The 17409-nt window shown below is 39.9% G+C and overlaps 1 long non-coding RNA gene across 1 annotated transcript; it reads right to left on the bottom strand.

Moving 5' to 3' along the window:
* Positions 1–4857: 4857 nt before the first annotated feature.
* LOC139310623 (uncharacterized) lies at positions 4858–7214 on the bottom strand. Its single transcript, XR_011599896.1, has 3 exons — positions 7142–7214; positions 6200–6288; positions 4858–4992 (listed from the first exon to the last, which is right to left on the bottom strand). It is a non-coding gene; the product is annotated as an uncharacterized lncRNA (long non-coding RNA).
* Between the last annotated feature and the right edge of the window lie 10195 nt (positions 7215–17409).

The raw sequence follows: 17409 nt of genomic DNA, 5'->3' as shown, positions 1-17409 counted from the left end.
TTATGGAGAGGAGAGGAAAGGAGGTTCTCCCAATTGACCGACACCATCAAGGGCGGCTGGATGTGTGTTTACTTGCTGCTTCTGCTTCCCGATCCTCGCCCTTCCTTACTGATCCCGTCCCCTCCGCTTACTGCACGCCTAGAAGCAAGCCGTACTGCACAGTACCCCTGGCTTTGCTACTCCCCCCCCCACTTCCCGGGGAAAGAGCCTCGTCCTTTTTTAAAAATTAGGCAAGCCGTATAGAGCGAGTTGGGTAGCTTCCGATGGCGTTGGCTCGAAATGGGTGGCGCCCCCCACCCCCCAGAAGTGCATAGAAAGGGCACCCAGCCTTCGATGGGGGATGTTTTTATCAGAAGAAAACCTTATTGAATGCAATGGGGCTGGGATGGCGGAAACAGCTCCGATAAAAGTACCAAATGCCTCTTTGTGGCGTGAGTGGGAAGACGCATTAACCGCCTCGATCTTTTTTATAAAAGGCAAATCCGGGAGATTAAACTCACTCGCGTCCATACCAGGAAACAAGGACTATTTTTTTTTCTATGGGTTGAGGACGTTACATATTTTCTGGGTTTAAATGCATGCCGGGTGTGCAAGACGCAGAAGAAGAGAGGTTTCGTGATGGATCACCGCAGGGGATAAACGATACCGCTTAGAGCCAATTATTTCCTGGTCAAGTCAATCGACCAACACATTCGGTTTATTTATAATATCTATCTATCTATCTATCTATCTATCTATCTATCTATCTATCTATCTGGGTGGCCCGATCCCTGCCTGTTAGGTACCAGATGTAGAATGAGAATTGTAAAAAAGCCAACAGATGATGATAAACGTGATGGCTATTTATTATTTCCCAAATTGGAGAAAACAAACCTATTTCTACTAATTCTTGGAAACCTGGCTAGTCTGCTCTTGCCTCGTTTATAGGCTCTGGGCCATACGTGGAAGCAGAACGCTGATTAGGCTTAACTTTGACCTGATATTTTATTCTAGGTCACCTTGTGTGTTCTTAGGAACCTGCAACTAACTCCAAAAGAAAATATGTTGCATGTGCAAAATCGATATGAGCTCTTTTTTTTCTCTCTCTCAAATTGGCAGAATGTAGTTTGTATCAGGAGGGTTGCAGAGTCTTTCCCTGGCATCTCCCCAATGAACTTGAAAAATCCTGCTTAAATTGCTGTCCTCCAGGGGTTAACAAAGCAGTTGAAGAAACCGAGGTTCTGACTCAGAATAAGGGAACTTCTGATGTACTTATTTTTTCTGCTTCAAGTGTACTTGCTGATGGCAAGAAATCAGCAGCTTCTGCAAATCCTGGATAAAGCAGATTATCTGGCTCCCATTCAGTCAGTCAGTCTGGATGGATTCATCCATCCATCCATCCATCCATTCATTCCAAGGGATGGAAATGGCATTGGTTACATGTTTGGGTGATCTCTGGCAGGAGCAGGTTGAGGATAGTGACCCTATTCTAGCTCTACCTGACCTCTCAGTACCTTTTTGAAATCATCAAGTATGGTATCCTTCTGGATCAGCTCCCAGGATTGGAAGTGGGTGGCATAGTATTATGCTGGTTCTTTTCCTTCCTCGGGACTGATACTATTCGTTGCTGATCAAGGGATCTTGCCTTCGGCTCCTACCGTACTATCTGGGGTGCCGCAGGGTTTGGTGTTCCCCCACTCCTGTTTAACATCTACATGAAACCACTGGGGGAGACCCATCTATCGCCATCAGTAGGATGATGATACTCAATTGTATTTTTGAACGTCTGGCAAATTAAGCAGTGCTGTGGATGTCTCCTCCTGTTGCTTGGAGGCTGTAAGGATCTCGATGGGGAACAACACGCTTCAACTGAAACCTGGCAAGACTGAGTGGCTTTGAGGTTTAGGACCTTTCAGATCTGTGACTTTATTTCTTTGGTACTGTATAGCTGGCACTGGCCCAGAGAGACCCAGTTCACAATCTAAGAGCCTTTCTGACTCATAATTCCTGCCCAAGGAGCAGGTGGCAGTCAGGGGCATCTGTGTCAGTTTCTGGATCTTAAGGCTCTGCTCAGTTACTCATGCTCTAGTCATTTCCCTCACAGACCACTTCCCTCACAGACCAATTACTCTTGAGTAGCCAGAAATTTCAACTGGTGCAAAATGCAGCAGCACAGGCAGTTATGTGTGTCCCCATGAGGACACTTACATTTCTGCTTGATGAGCTGATTTGGTTACCTGGTTACTGGTTCAGTTTGCTTCTGACATCCCTGACATGGGATGAAGCCAGGTTATCTGAAGGATTGCCTCTTCTCCATTACATTTATCCATTTCCCCCAAATCCAGTAGGACAGGCAGGTTGCAAGTTCTGTCTGCAAAAGTATTCTATTTGATGGGACCTAGGAGGTGAGTCTTTTCTGCTGGGGCACCCTATGGAACATCATCTGTCCTGATTTGACTTTAGACCACAAAATGCCATTTTTTCATGTGTGTGTGTGTGTGTGTGTATTTTCTGAGGTTTTCACGGGTGTTTGTATGTAGGTCTTTGGTTATTTGGGTTTTCTCCCGCATAAAATTGGAAGTGTCTTGGCGACATTTCGACGAAGTCTCATTCATCATCTTCAGGCTGGTGTTTTCGGCTTTGTGCTTCTAGGAGCAATGTGTGATCTCAGCTGTTTCTTCCTTTACACATATCTGACATCATTCTTCAGTGTTCTCCATTTGAACACAGAAACATGAGACTTCGTCGAAATGTCACCGAGACACTTCCAATTTTACGCGGGAGAAAACCCGAATAACCAAAGACCTACATATATATATATGTGGGTTTTTTTGCATAATTACTTAAGAAGTTACATTTTTATGCATAGATTTTGCATATACAGCAATTTTTAAAAAACAAACACATTTTCACCCTCTTTTCTGATGCCTCCATGCTGTCCACTTTTCCCTCACTGCCCCCTAAAGATGCTGAGATAGAGATTTGAGAATCAATCTGGTCTAGTGGTTAAGGCAACATTGTGCGTTCTAATTCTACTTTAGGCATGAAAACTGGATGGGTGTGACCTTGGACCAGTCACTCTCTCTCAGCCCAGCTCACTTCACAGGGGTGTCATGGGGAAAATAGGATGAGGAAGGAATATTTAGTATAGTATTACTATAAATAAAGGAGAATATTTGTAGCTCAGGGTTGAAATAAGGGGTCCCAGATGCTCTCTTGAGCTTGCTTGTTTTCTTGCAAAAGTTTCATTACATCAATTTGGGTAATGAAGCATCTGCAAAAAAAAACAAAAAAAAAAACAATTAAGCTCAGAGAGCACCAAGGACTCATTACTTTGAATTATTTAAAAAAATAATAAAGACGGGATGAAAATAAATAATGTTTCCACTTCCAACATGGAGCAGTGCTACCACTCTGGGAATGCGTGATCTATATAATGCACCTGATATCAAATATCTGAAATGGACCCCCTAGCTAAAGCAATGAACATGTCTCCTTTTTTTTATTATAAACAAGTTTTATTAAGATTTTCCTTTTACATACATATTTTATGCACAGAGTATTGGCCAGGTCATCTTTTACAACTTATAACATAATTATATATATTTTATAATCTGAGTAATGAACATGTCTCCTGTTTGTCTAAATCAGGGGTTCCCAAACTGGGGTGCCTGCATTCCTAGGGGGTACAAGATGGAATTTCAGGGTTTGTGACAAATAGTGACTTGTGTCCGTTTATGGTAACTTTTGTGGAGAGTGCAAACAAACATTTCCTAGGGGGGGTGTGGCATAGAAAACCACTGCTTTAAATAATATAGTTTAGGAATACCTTATCTTGTTTCACAATTTCCGGTGGTTGTTTTTTTTTTTAAAGTCTATACTAGAACATGAAGATTGCTTCCTTTTATATCTCCATTTGAACACAGAAGCACATTGATATAGTTTTTTTTAAAAGGGAGACTGAGCTCTCAGGATAAGTTATGACACATGTTTTTCTTATCCAAATAGCAATTTGTCTGACTCATTTCATATTGAAGCAAGTTCCAATACTTTACAACAGTACATAAAAAAACCACAACCACAGGGCTCTAGCCTCACCCTATGCCTTGGGGGAAAACCAACTTTTCAGGTTAAAATTATAGTCCTCCTTGACAGAACTCAGGGAGAACTTACTTTCTACCTCCCCACCCCCCAATGTTCCGATAGCCAGCTGATTCACAAGAGAAGAAAATAGGCTGAAAATGGCTTCATTCCTAATACAAGTAGGAATGTGAATGCTAAAATTCAGGAAACTGACAATAGTGAACAGGTGTCGTAACAGGTTCAATTAATTATGGGTCTGCATTTGCTATACTAAATTTAACTATGATGGTGTAAAAGCAACCCAAAAGTATAAATAAGATATACAATGAATATCTAAAAATAAGATTTAATTTTACTGGAGATAATCACCCAGCCCTTCACTACTCAAAAGATTTCTACTGAATATTCTTGATCAACCAGCTTACATTAAGTTATTAATATTATGAAATAACATATAACATAATACAAATGGGAAATACTTCATTTTTCATTTAATTAAAAAATGAAGGGGAGGGCCTACACAACTTATTGGTCAAAAAATGGGCACACCTATATGCTTAAAAGAGGAGAAAACGGGAGGGTTTTAAGTTTAATTAGCTGGTCTCTGCATTTTCCAAGCATTCATTAATGCTCCTTGATTGCATAAAGTTTCTGAGACATCATATCAGATATTAATAAATGACAGACATCCCCTCAACCTCATTTTCATGTTATAATATTTTATTTTAAAAAAGCATATGTATACGCTGTCTTCAGAAACTGAAGAAAAAGCCTTCAAAAACCATTTACACACAGTTCAGGCATTCTGTATTCACAGCTGAGGGTCAGGCAAGTTCATGTCTGAAGGGATTCCTTTTTGGAGCTAGATTCATTACTTGGAGAGTCAATTATTAATCTGGGTTCAATTAGTGCCTCCCAACTCTCAGTTATCTAAAAGAGGAAAAAATAAATGAAATAGTAAAAATTGAGGCAGCCAGCAGATACCAACTGAATGACATTCAATTACTGCAAGACAATATAAGTGTCCTGTTATGAGCAAAACATTTTTCAAAGCACATATAACTCCAAAGGCTAAAAATGCAAGCCACAGTCATTCCAGTTACACCAACATGGCATCAAGCTGAGTTGTGGCCACGACCTTTCATTTATTGTACAGAGTTGTTCAATAGTTGTTGAACTGCATTTAACATAGGTGGTTTAGGGTAAAGGATGTATCTGGTCACCTCCTCTAATTGATATACAGATATCCTCGACTTACGGCCACAAGTAAACCCAACATTTGTTGCAAAATAAGACAGTTGTTATGGAGTTTTGCCTCATTTTTACGTCCTTTCTTACCACAGTTAAGTGCATGACTGCAGTTGTGAGTAACATGGTTATTAAGTAACTCTAGCTTCTCTATTGACTTTGCTTGTCAGAAGGTCTCAAAAGGGTTAGGGTTGACCCCGGGACACTATGACTGTCATAAATACATGTCAGTTGCCAAGCACCCAAATTTTGATCATATGACCATGGGGATGCTGCAGTCCTACAGTGTATGTGGAAAAATAGTCATAGCTCATTTTTTTCAGTGCTGTTGTAACATCAGTCACTAAACAAATGGTTGTAAGTCGAGGATTATCTGTATGCGTGCATATGTGTATACATATATGTATGTGTGTGTGTATACACACACACACATATATACACATACATACACAAACACACCTGTTACCTCAAAGTGTGGGCACCTGGGAAGAAAAGGGAAATAGGACAGGGAAATAGAAGAAAGTATAAATGGAAAAGAGAGAGAGAGAGAGAGAACACTGAAGAATGATGTCAGATATGTGTAAATGAAGGGATGAAAGGAGTTGATTCATGAGAGACCAAATTTGGAACTGTCCCCCCCAATACTGGTACCAGTTCCAAATGTTGCTGACAACAACATTTGTCAAAAGGGTCTGCCCAAGAAAAACTTGAATTGGGAAATGTCCATTCCCCCCTTTCACGCTCTCTCTCTCTCTCTCTCTCTCTCTCTCTCTCTCTCTGAGGCAATTTAACTTTTACCAGCAAAAGAAATACTTCCTGCACAGGCGCTGCAGCATACGTAAAGAGAGGCTTAGAATGGTCAAGCGATTTCAAGAAAGTGCTGTCATACCTTCCTGTCTTGAGATACGGCATATTCAATTGTCTCATCTCCATTTTCAGATTGATAAACTAGATCGAATTTCCCTGGCTCTTTTGTTACTAAAAAAAAAAAGACCACAACAAAATGTAAATTAGATTGGGATGTTTGCAATGTCATTGGACTTGTCAACAGATGGTGTAAATCAGGGGTGTCAAACTCAAGGCCCGGGGGCCGGATCCGGCCTGCAGGATGCTTAGATCTGGCCTGTGGGGCCGACCTGGAAACAGTGAAGGACTAGCCCGAGGTGCCTCTGCCAGCAAAAACAGAGCTCTGGAGGGCCATGTGCAGTCCTCCCAAGCTCCGTTTTCACTGGCAGAGAGCTGCAGGAGGCCATCGCAGCCAAAAATGGAGCTCGTGAGGGCCGCAGGTGGCCCTCCTGAGCTCCATTTTCACTGGCAGAGGGTTGCAGGAGGCCATCCTAGCTGAAAATGGAGCTCAGGAGCTTGTTTTCACTGGCAGAGTGCTTGGGCCACCAGAGACGCCCCCAACACGAATGACATCAAGTTGGCCACACCCACCCTGGCCACCACCACCTCCGAAGTCAGACACAACCCTGATGCGGCCCTCAATGAAATCGAGATTGACACCCCTGGTGTAAATGAATGGATTCCACTGATGGAAGAGATTCGATCAGCAGAACAGAGAAGGAACCCGCCCTCCTGTTCAGCTGCCTCCCCAGCAGAATCTCAACATCTGCTCCTGAGACCTTCTCTCCAGAACAATTTAGGGGTGTGAGCAGAGGCCTGCAAAAGAAAAAGAAATTCTGCTCGCCCTACTTGAGATTTTTTTTCCCCATGATGGCTAAACTTTATCTTTAAGCCAGACTAATTTTGCAAAACCCCATTATAAACTGTGACAATCCGTGATCCCTCTTCACAAGAACAACAATTTAAGATGTTGCATATTACTTACCTGAAGAAAAAGAAAGGATTTCAAGCTCTAGCTGCTTATTAACAGGATTCCAACTGACGATTTTTCCTTTCTTAAAAATATGGGAAAGAATGAAATAACAGCATTTCTAAGGGCATTCGAGAACACATCAGTATTTTATCATATCATAAACTGTGCTGTTACTAAAGTTATACCCAAAAGGCGCCTGCAGCATTAAGGATAATAGGGGTTTTTATTATAAGCGGAAGCTGTTTAAATAAGAGCAATTCATCCTCTCTGCTAAGTACAGATATTCGTTTAGTGACCATTCAAAGTTACAATGGCATTGAAAATAGTGACTTATGACAGTTTTTCACACTTATGACCATTGCACCATCCCCACAGTCACGTGATCAAAGTTCAGACACTTGGCAACTCGTATTTATGACGGCCACAGTGTCCTGGAGCCATGCGATTCCCTTTTGTGACCTTCTGATCAGCAAAGTCAATGGGGAAGCCAGGTTCACTTAACAACTGTGTTACTAACTCAACAACTGAAGGATTCAACTATGGCAAGAAAGGTCATAAGCTTTTATGAGCTGTAATTACAAGATAATTCAGATTTTGTAATCTGCATCTGTACAATCATTCTGCCTTCTCCCCATCCCCATTGCCCCATCCCAACTTAAATCCTATGCATCGGTTCAAGTGAGCAACGTCTTCTAAAAGCTTATGCCTTTTAATAAAATTGTTCTTTTGAAAAGACACATTGTCTTCTGATCTTCTTTGCTTTATTGTCAGTGTTAATTTTAATATTGAATTACGTGAGATATCGATTGGGGTGGGCTGACCAATTTGAATCTAATTCTGTGACCACCCTTCCCCTTCTTGTCTCCAGTGATAAAGGTGCTAGTCTAATTTACAGATAGCATTTAGCAATTTAGCATTTAGACTTTCATACCACTTTACAATGCTTTACAGCCCTCTCTAAGCAGTTTACAGAGTCAGCTTATTGCCCCCAACAATCTGGGTCCTCATTTTACCCATCTCGGGCGGATGGAAGGCTGAGTCAACCTTGAGCCTGGTGAGATTCGATCTGCCACATTGCAGTCAGCTGGCAGTCAGGAGAAGTAGCCTGCAATGCTGCACTCTAATAACCGCCCGACCATGGCTCATTGAAAAGATTCTTGAGATAATACAAAAATTTTTATAGAGCATATTTTTGTTGTTGTTCTTGTTTGGGAATTTATCTTTCTTATTCTATTTCTGTGATGGAGAAAACAATCCACGAAAAGACAAACCAAAGTTACTGAAATCGGAAGTTTCCTTATTGAAATATAGAGCAGTGATCTCTCGGCTCCTAAACAACCCGTCCAAAAGCACTAAAGATAGATTTGTAAAAGATTATATAAAAGGAGATATATGGCCAAAAATGAATAATGAATGATATTTGCATAGGCAAGAGAAGCCCCTCAACAAAGAGAGCCAGTTTGGTGCAATGGTGATGGCACCAGGCTAGAAAGTGGAAGATGGTGAGTTCTAGCCCCTCCTTAGACAGGAAGCCAGCTGGGTGACTTTGGGCCAGTTACTTTTTCTCAGCCTAGGAAGGAGGCAAGGCCAAACCACTTCTGAAATCTTGCCAAAAAACTTGCCAGGACTTGTCCAGTGAATTTTCAGAAGTTCACACTGACTCAAAAGCACAGATACCCAGAAGAATAAAGTAATAGCTCTAATCTAGACCTTGAGGTTGGTGCCTTAGTCTTGCTGTCACCTGACCTACATCCCTTCATTATCTTATTATATTTCTGATGCTGTAAGTAGTTATGGATACATAAGAGGCGCTATCGACTAAAACTACAGTCATAATAAAGGGAGTCTTCGACCTATGACCACAATGGAGCCCAAACTTTCTGTTGCTAAGTGAAAAGCTGTTCAGTGAATTTTACTCCACTTTACAATCTTTTTTTGCCAGAGTTGTTAAGTGAATCACTGACTGCAGCTGTTTAGTTAGTAACATGGTTGCTAAGTGAAATCGGCATCACCACTGACTTTGCTTGTCAGAAAATTGCAAAAGATGATTATGTGATTCCGAGACACTGCAACTGTCATAAATATGAGTTAATTGTCAAGCATCTGAATTTTGATCACGTGACCATGGGGATGCTGCAATACTCTTAGTGTGAAAAATGGTCGTAAATCACTTTTTTCAGTGCTGTTGTAACTGGTCACTAAATGAAATGTTGTAAGTGGAGGACTGCCTGTAATCCCAAAGCAATGATATTTTAAAAGTCTCTCAAGTCAATGCCATCAACAAAAGTTGACATTCAATGAACCTTTTAAATATTAGAAGAAAGGACTTACTACTATTTCTTCTGCAAATTATTCTTTTTCAACATAGTGTAGCCTTACTGATTTATTTAAAGAAATAGGTCAACAGTCAGAAATATACGTTTTCTATGGAAACATGACTGGTGAGATTATAAAGGTGTGCTAATTTTGGAGGATATTTTTTGTACTCATCGGTCTTAAAAGGTAAAAGCCTTAACCTCCCAACTGACCTCTAATCTTAACAGGTTAAAGTTTGGAGCAACCCACTATGAAGCTAGAGGCTGATCGTTTTTTAAAAAAATATTTTTATTGAGTTAGAGTATTATAAAATACAAAAGTAAATAGAAGAGCAGTGAGGGTGGAGGGGAAGGGGGAAGCAAAGTGAGGAAAGATGGGGAAGAAAAGAAAATTAGAAGCATTGACTTCCCACTCTCTCTGTTACAGTAAAGTAAGGCATTAACATCAAATCACAACTTTTTGCTTTTTCATAATAGTATGAACAAGTCATTTCTATAAAGATCTGTCTGTCTAATCTGTAAAACCCAAAGTCAGAGTTTCGTTCTTTTCCACATCAAGCATGAAGTTCAGAAGCGATTTCCATGTGGAAAGAAAAGTACTTATGTTCTTTTTTTTAATCAAAGTGGTCAGTTTTGCCATTTCAGCCAACTCAATCAACTTCTGCAACCATTCTTCTGGGTAGGAATTGAAGCGTCCTTCCATTTTTGTGCATACAATAGTCTTGCTGCTGTCAACATATATAGTAACGAAGTTCCAAATTTTTTCTCCAGTTCTTTTTCCATTAGATCCAAAAGGAAAAGTTCTGGTTTCATTTTTATCTCTCATTTCAGAATTTTCTGTATTAAAATATGAATCACACTCCAAATGTTTTTTGCTTTATCACATATCCACCATAGATGATAAAAAGTCCCTTCTTTATTTTTACATTTCCAACATTCATTTGACATACCTTTATACATCTTAGATAGCTTATCTGGTGTTAAATACCAACGATACATTATCTTATAGAAATTTTCTTTTAGATTATAATTTAATGTAAATTTTAAACCCTTCGTCCACATATTGTTCAAGCATCACAGTATATCCAAAATTCCTTGCTCACTGAATCATTGTGTTTTACACGTTCATTTTCCAAATTTCAATAACATTTTATAGATCTTAGCAATAATATGTTCATCGCTGCCACATAATGAAATTTCCAATTCATTTTTAACAAAGTTAAATCCATAGGACTTTTTATCCAATTTGAACCTTTCTTTCAGTTGCTGATAAGTTTCCCTGGGCTTTAATATTGGGTCACCAGAATTAAAAGATAAAATTTTACCATACATCAGCCAGTCTGGCTGTCACTTTTTCTTTTCTAAAGAAAGCTTCCTGTGGTGACACCCAAAGGGGCAGCATTGTAGAGAGCCTTGTTTTATATTTATTCCAAACTCTTAGTATGGCACGTCCAGCAAAATGGTTTATTAAAATCAATATTAACTTTACTTTTATCATACCATAAGTAGCCATGCCATCAAAACCTTAATTCATGGCCCTCGAATTTGAGTAGCCTCTTATTCTGGAGACTCACCCATTCTTTTGTCCAGGTCAAGCAGCATGCATCAAAATACAATTACAGATCTGGTAGACCCAACCCCCCTCTTTCCTTAGCATCCTGCAATAGCTTATATCTAATTCTTGGTTTTTTTCTCTTGCCATATGAACTTAGAGATATCCTTCTGCCGTTGTTTAAATGAATTGTCAATTGTATTGGTAGTGTCTGAAATAAAAAAAGTATCTGATAAAATATTCATCTTGATTACAAAGATTCTACCCAGTAGTGATAAATGCAATTTATCCCATCTTTGTAAATCCTGTTTAATATCCCTCCAAAGAGGAACATAGTTATTTTGAAACAGTTCTATGTTTGTATTTGTCAACATAACCCTTAAGTATTTCACATTTTTCTCAACCCTAAAACCCAACTTTTTATTCAATATATCCTGAGAAGACATATTCTTAATCAACATTGTTGCTTTCTGTTTATTTATTTTGAAACCTGCCAAAGCCCCAAATTCATTCAGTTTTCTCATCTAATATTCTATAATATTTTTTGGATCCTGTAGAAATATAACCAGATCATCAGCGAAGGCTCTCAATTTATAAACTTCTTTCTTAATATTTATACCCCTTATTTTATCATCTTGTCTGATATCTCTCTTCAAGACTTCCAAAACCAAAATAAACAGCAGAGGGGACAAAGGGCATCCTTGTCTTGTACCCTTTTGAATTTCACATGAATTAATTAAATCACCATTTATAACAATTTTTGCATTCTGTGACATGTAGATCGCTTTAATTCATTGAACAAAATTCACTCCAAAGCAGGGGTGAAATGCTACTGGTTCGCCAAACCGGTAGTAAAAAAAAAGTTCCAAAGATCAGCTGAGCGATGCACGATCATCAGAACTTTCTTTTTTACTTTTTAAGCATTTCTTACTACCGGTTCTCCAGAACCAGTAGTTAAAAATGCTTTTAAAAAGTAAAAAAAAAAAAGGTTCCCATGCTCACGCGCCACAGCTGATTCCCCCCCTCACTGTTCTACTTACCTTCCTAAGCCTCCTTCTGGCACATACTGTGCATGTGTGCGCGCAGTGTGCATTTGGTGTGTAGTGTGCATGCGGTGTGCATTTGGTTGCAGTACATGCGCATGCAGTGCATGTTTGGTGTGCATTGTGCATGCATGCACACAGTGTGCATTTGGTACGCACTGCGTTTTGTGTGCACTGCATGTACCTTTGGCGCACGGCACGCATGCGCAGCCAGCAAACTGGTTCAGATTTCACCACTCCTCCAAAGTCCATTTCTTCCAGCACCTTAAACATAAAGCCCCAATTCAGGCCTTCTTTGCATCTAAAAAAATTAAGGCAGCCTGTTTCTCATTATGATATTTTAAATATTCAATAATATTTAAGACAGTCCTCACATTATCTCTTAGCTGTCTTTTCGGCAGAAATCTTTTTTAGTCTTTCTGCCAGAGTAGCTGTTGTGGCCCCGCCCTCTGAGCCTATCCCATCGGAGGAAGAAAGCTCCGAGCATGAGGAAGAGGAGTCAGGCAGGCCTCCCTCTCCAGGCCCCTCCCCTCTGGCACTGTCTCAGGTGCCGACCGAGGGAGAGGAGATTAGCAGGGAGACAGGTGTCTCGGATGAGAGTGAAGGAGAGACATCATTCCTGGACGCACGCCTCCGAAGGCGTGATAAACTATTGCAGCAGCTCAGGAGGCGTGCTAGGGATTAGAACTGAGTCACTGGACCACACCCCAGAGACTATATAATAGAGGGTGGTGGCCAGTGATCCCTGTGACGAACAAAAATAAACCTTGGATAGTCACTAAAGCATCGTTCGAAACTGCTGAGAGGAATATTATTTTCTGTTGGACTCTTGTACGCTGAGTATATTATCTTTGTTTCTGTGGAAATAAAGTACTTGGCAGACGGCGTGTATATCGCTGCCAAGTTGGAGATAAAGACCTGGGTGTGTGCCAAGTGCTTCCTTAACCCTCGGCTGGCTGTGTTTGTGTGTGTGTGTGGACGGGGACAGATCAATAGCGGCAAAGAGTTTATAGTCTTTATTTAGTAATGAGATTGGTCTATAGTTATTTGTCTTTGTAACATCTTGACCCTCTTTTGGGAGCAACACAATATTGGCTTCTTTCCACGTCTGGAGTATATTTTCCCCCTGTAGTATATCATTCATTGTGTCTTTTAGTGGTTGAAGTTCATCCTCGAAACACTTATAGTATTGGTTTGTAAGCGCATCTGGGCCTGGAGCTTTGCCTGGCCTCATTTTTTAAATAGCTTCTGATATCTCAAAAGCAGTTATCAGATCATTCATAACTTGTCTCTGGGTTTGTGATAGTTTAGGTCAGTGGTGAAATCTAAAATTTGTTACTATCGGTTCTGTGGGCATGGCTTGGTGGGGGGGTAATGTGACTGGGTGGGCATGGCCAATTTTTTTTCTTTTTTACTTTTAAAATCATTTTTTCTACAACCGCTTCCGCGAAGAGGTTGTAAAAAATGCTTTCAAAAGGCTCTGACGATCCCAGCTGAGTTGCCTGATCAGCAGAGGCTTTTAAAAGAAAAAAAGCCTCTGCCGATCAGGCAACTCAGCTTGGATTGTCAGAGGCTCTTAAAAGCATTTTTTCTACAACCTCTGAAGAGGTTGTAGAAAAATGCTTTTAAAAGCCTTTGACGATCTCAGCTGAGCCGCGCGATCATCAGAGGCTTTTTTTTACTTTTAAAAGCATTTTTTCAGCCGAAAAGGTTGTAGAAAAAATGCTTTTAAAAACTAAAAAAAAAAGCCTCTGATGATTGTGCGGCTCAGTTGGGCATGTGGGGGGAGGCCGCAGGGATTTTTGCTACCAGTTCTCCGAACCACCCGCCTCCATCGCTACTGGATCCGGTCCGAACCGGGAGCATTTCACCCCTGGTTTAGGTAACTGTTGTTTTGAAAGGTATTCATCTATTTTTAATATATCAATCTCCTGTCTTTTATACAAATCTGAATAAAAATTATGAAAGGAGTTTTTAATGAGTTCATTGTCTGTTATTACATTATTGCCTTCACAAATTTTTCCAATTACAGTAGAACCTCTGGTCATGAACGCTTCTGACCAGGACCAAATTGGGTTCTGACCAAAAAATTCACAATTTTTTTTTCCTGCGACCGATTTCACCTTCCGCACCATTTTTTTTGTAAGCGCCAAATTCATGGCCAAATCGGTTTGCGACTAGTTATGGAACGAATAATGATTGTGACCAGAGGTTCTACTGTATTGTCTTTTCTCTTTCTTTTCTTAATTTATAAGATAACCATCTGCCTGGTTTGTTAGCAAATTCAAAATGTCTTTGTTTCACGTAGTTCAATTTTGTTTCCATTTCCTGTACAGTTAACATAGATAATTGTTGCTATAACAGTTTAATATGGTGTAAAATTTTAGAATCCACAGGTGTCTTTTGCAACTGAATTTCTTTCTAATTTCATCCAATATCCTTTGCGTCTTTTCCTGGGACTTTTTCTTCTCTAAGCGATTGTACTGTATGAAATAGCCCTTATAACTGCTTTACTAGCATCCCATACTGTTGTTAAGTTTGTCTCTTTTCCCCGATTATTCTCAAAGTATTCCTGCAATTTCTTTTTGCAGTCTTTTATAATCCTATCCTTTTGCAAAATAGCTTCATTTAGTCTCCATCTGAAACTTGAGCTCTTTCCTCTTAAAACCAAAAGCACTGGATTATGGTCTATGAAAGATATAGGCAGAATGTCCACTTTCAGAATTTTATTTGCAAGATTTTTAGATATCCATATCACATCAATCCTTAAAAAATATTTATTTCAGAGAAGAAGGTATATTCTCTAGCATCTCCATTTTTATATCCCCATGAGTCTATTAATACTAGATTATCCATCATCTCAAAAAAGTCTTAGATAATTTACCCTGCGAGGGTTTAACCCCTTTGATGGATGTTCTATCCGAAGTTGGTGTAATCACTCCATTCCAATCCCCCAACATAAACCAGTTTCCATACGAAAAAGGCAGTAATTGATCCATTAAATGATCAAAAAAATTGCTTCTATCATCATTTAGCCTGTACACGCCCACCACTATTGATTTTATCTCATTAAATTCTATTTCCACTGCTATAAATCTGCCATGATCATCTGCTAAAAGTAGTTTAGGATTAAACTGGGGTTTCATATTGTATATAAAACAACTGTTAATCTTTTTTACACCAGCTGATATAAATTCCTCTCTTAATCATTTATTTATCAAATATTTCTTGTCTTGTTTCTTAAAGACAGACTATATTCAAAATAACTTTCCTCAAATAGTGAAATAATTGTTAATGCTTAGATGGAGCATTTGCTCCATTAATATTCCACATGATAATCTCCATCTTTAAGCACCATAATAGATTCCTGTACAACTACCTTAGCCACTTGTTCTTCTTTCTTCTCTCTGCCACTTCTTCTTCAATGCCAACTTTAGGGTCTTGCTCAATCACTAACTTCTTTTCTATACCTATTTATCCACATGGCTCAGGAATTAACTTATATCTGATCAATAAATCCTTAGCTTTCTCTATGGAACTATAGCATTTGTCTTCTCCAGTCCATGCTCCATACAGTCTACTCTAGCTTTCACCTGTTTCATAACTCCTTTCAGATCTTTAATTTCTTCCTGGAGTTCCCTTACGTGTGCATTGATCTTGGTTTCCTGCTTCCAGGCCAATCATTTTATATGCTCTATTTTATGCTGGGTGGTTTTGTTTTAGTAATGTTTTCTTAGAATGAATGTTAATCATAATTATTATTATTGTTCCGTCATTTCTGATATTTACACCACACTAGTTACTTACATTCCAGAAGTTGCTGTCTTATTATCTTAAACAAATATCAAAAGTTGTTTCACTCTTTGTCTCAGGTCTGTTTGAGCTTTGTCCTCTCTGCTTGGGATTTTGCACTATATTTAGCAAACAAGTTAAAAAGTCACACCTTTACATACTAATTGAAACATATTACATCTATTACATTGAAATAAGAAGACTGCCAAGTTTTATACATCTCTACAAGACAGGCAAAAATTTGTACTAGCTGTTGACATATAGTTTTAGTTGACCATTTCATATGTGGTTGACATTTGGTTTTGATTACATGGGATTTAATCCAATGGGTAAACTCATCAGCAAACTAGAAGCAGCTCTAGACATGAGTTATTGTATATGTGTCTAAACAGAGAATAAACTCCACTTTGTTGCCTAGTCTGCAAAAAAACAATCATGCTCAGAAAGCACCAAGGGCCCCATGGTTCAGAACAATCTGTCCTCCATTTTGTCCCCCACTGCCATGTCTATTGGTGGAACAGTTTCTAATTCGAGCCCCAAGGACCTCAGTTTAATCCTGAGCTACAAATATCCTCTTCTATTATTCTGAAACAGCGCTGAATATAATCTACACTCGGTTAAGACTCTCCAGCTCCTTTCAGATCTGGTGGTCAATAACCACCAGATCTGAAGTGGAATTCCCCTCCCTTCTGCTTCCATTTGCTCTGCATACCTCCATGGTCACAAAGTTGTGGTAAGAGATTTTGCATTTACCCATCAGACAATCTAAGATTTCCAAGAGCTGGCAGTAGAGAACAGCATTAGTATGGTGATATGTACAAGACTCTAGCTTTCTAAAGCTCGGAACTCTAAATTATGGATTTCTAGAGCCTAGAAGAATTCTGTTTAAAGGAAAGCAGAGGTAGGGTTTCTACGATCATTATTAGAAGCTAGAACTATAGTGTATGAAAATTTCCTGCTAAAAAATAGCAAACATACACAATGGTCCTAAGTGAAGTCACTTTTATTTATTTATTTATTCATCTGATGGCTGTGGCCAGGGGGGCTTTCTATCAGGTTCGCTTGATTTACCAGTTGCGTCCCTTTCTGGATCGGGACTCCTTACGCAGTCACTCACGCCTTCCCGTCTGGACTATTGTAACACTCTCTACATGGGGCTCCCCTTGAAGAGCACCCGGAGGATCCAACTGGTCCAGAATGCGGCTGCGCGGGTAATTATGAGAGCGACCGACGCTCCCATGTAACACCACTCCTGCGCGAGCTGCACTGGCTCCTGGTGGTCTTCTGGGTGCGATTCAAGGTGTTGGTTGCCACCTTTAAAGCGCTCCATGGCATGGGCCCTGGGTATCTACGAGACCGCCTCCTGCCACCGATAGCCTCCCATCGACCGGTACGCTCCCACAGAGAGGGGCTCCTCCAGGTGCCGTCAGCTAGACAATGCCGGCTGACGACCCCCAGGGGGAGAGCATTCTCTGTGGGGGCCATACCCTCTGGAATGAGCTGCCCCCGGAGATTCGTAGGATTACTGACCTGCGTACCTTTCACCGTCCCCTAAAAACATTACTATCCCAACAAGCA

Source organism: Pituophis catenifer, unplaced genomic scaffold, assembly GCF_029215685.1.
Source record: "Pituophis catenifer annectens isolate HBS135680 unplaced genomic scaffold, rPitCat1.0.hap2 SCAF_2, whole genome shotgun sequence".
NCBI classification, from domain to species: Eukaryota; Metazoa; Chordata; class Lepidosauria; order Squamata; family Colubridae; genus Pituophis; species Pituophis catenifer.
Note: the sequence above shows the minus strand (reverse complement) of the source record. Positions and strands in the feature narration are given on the sequence as shown.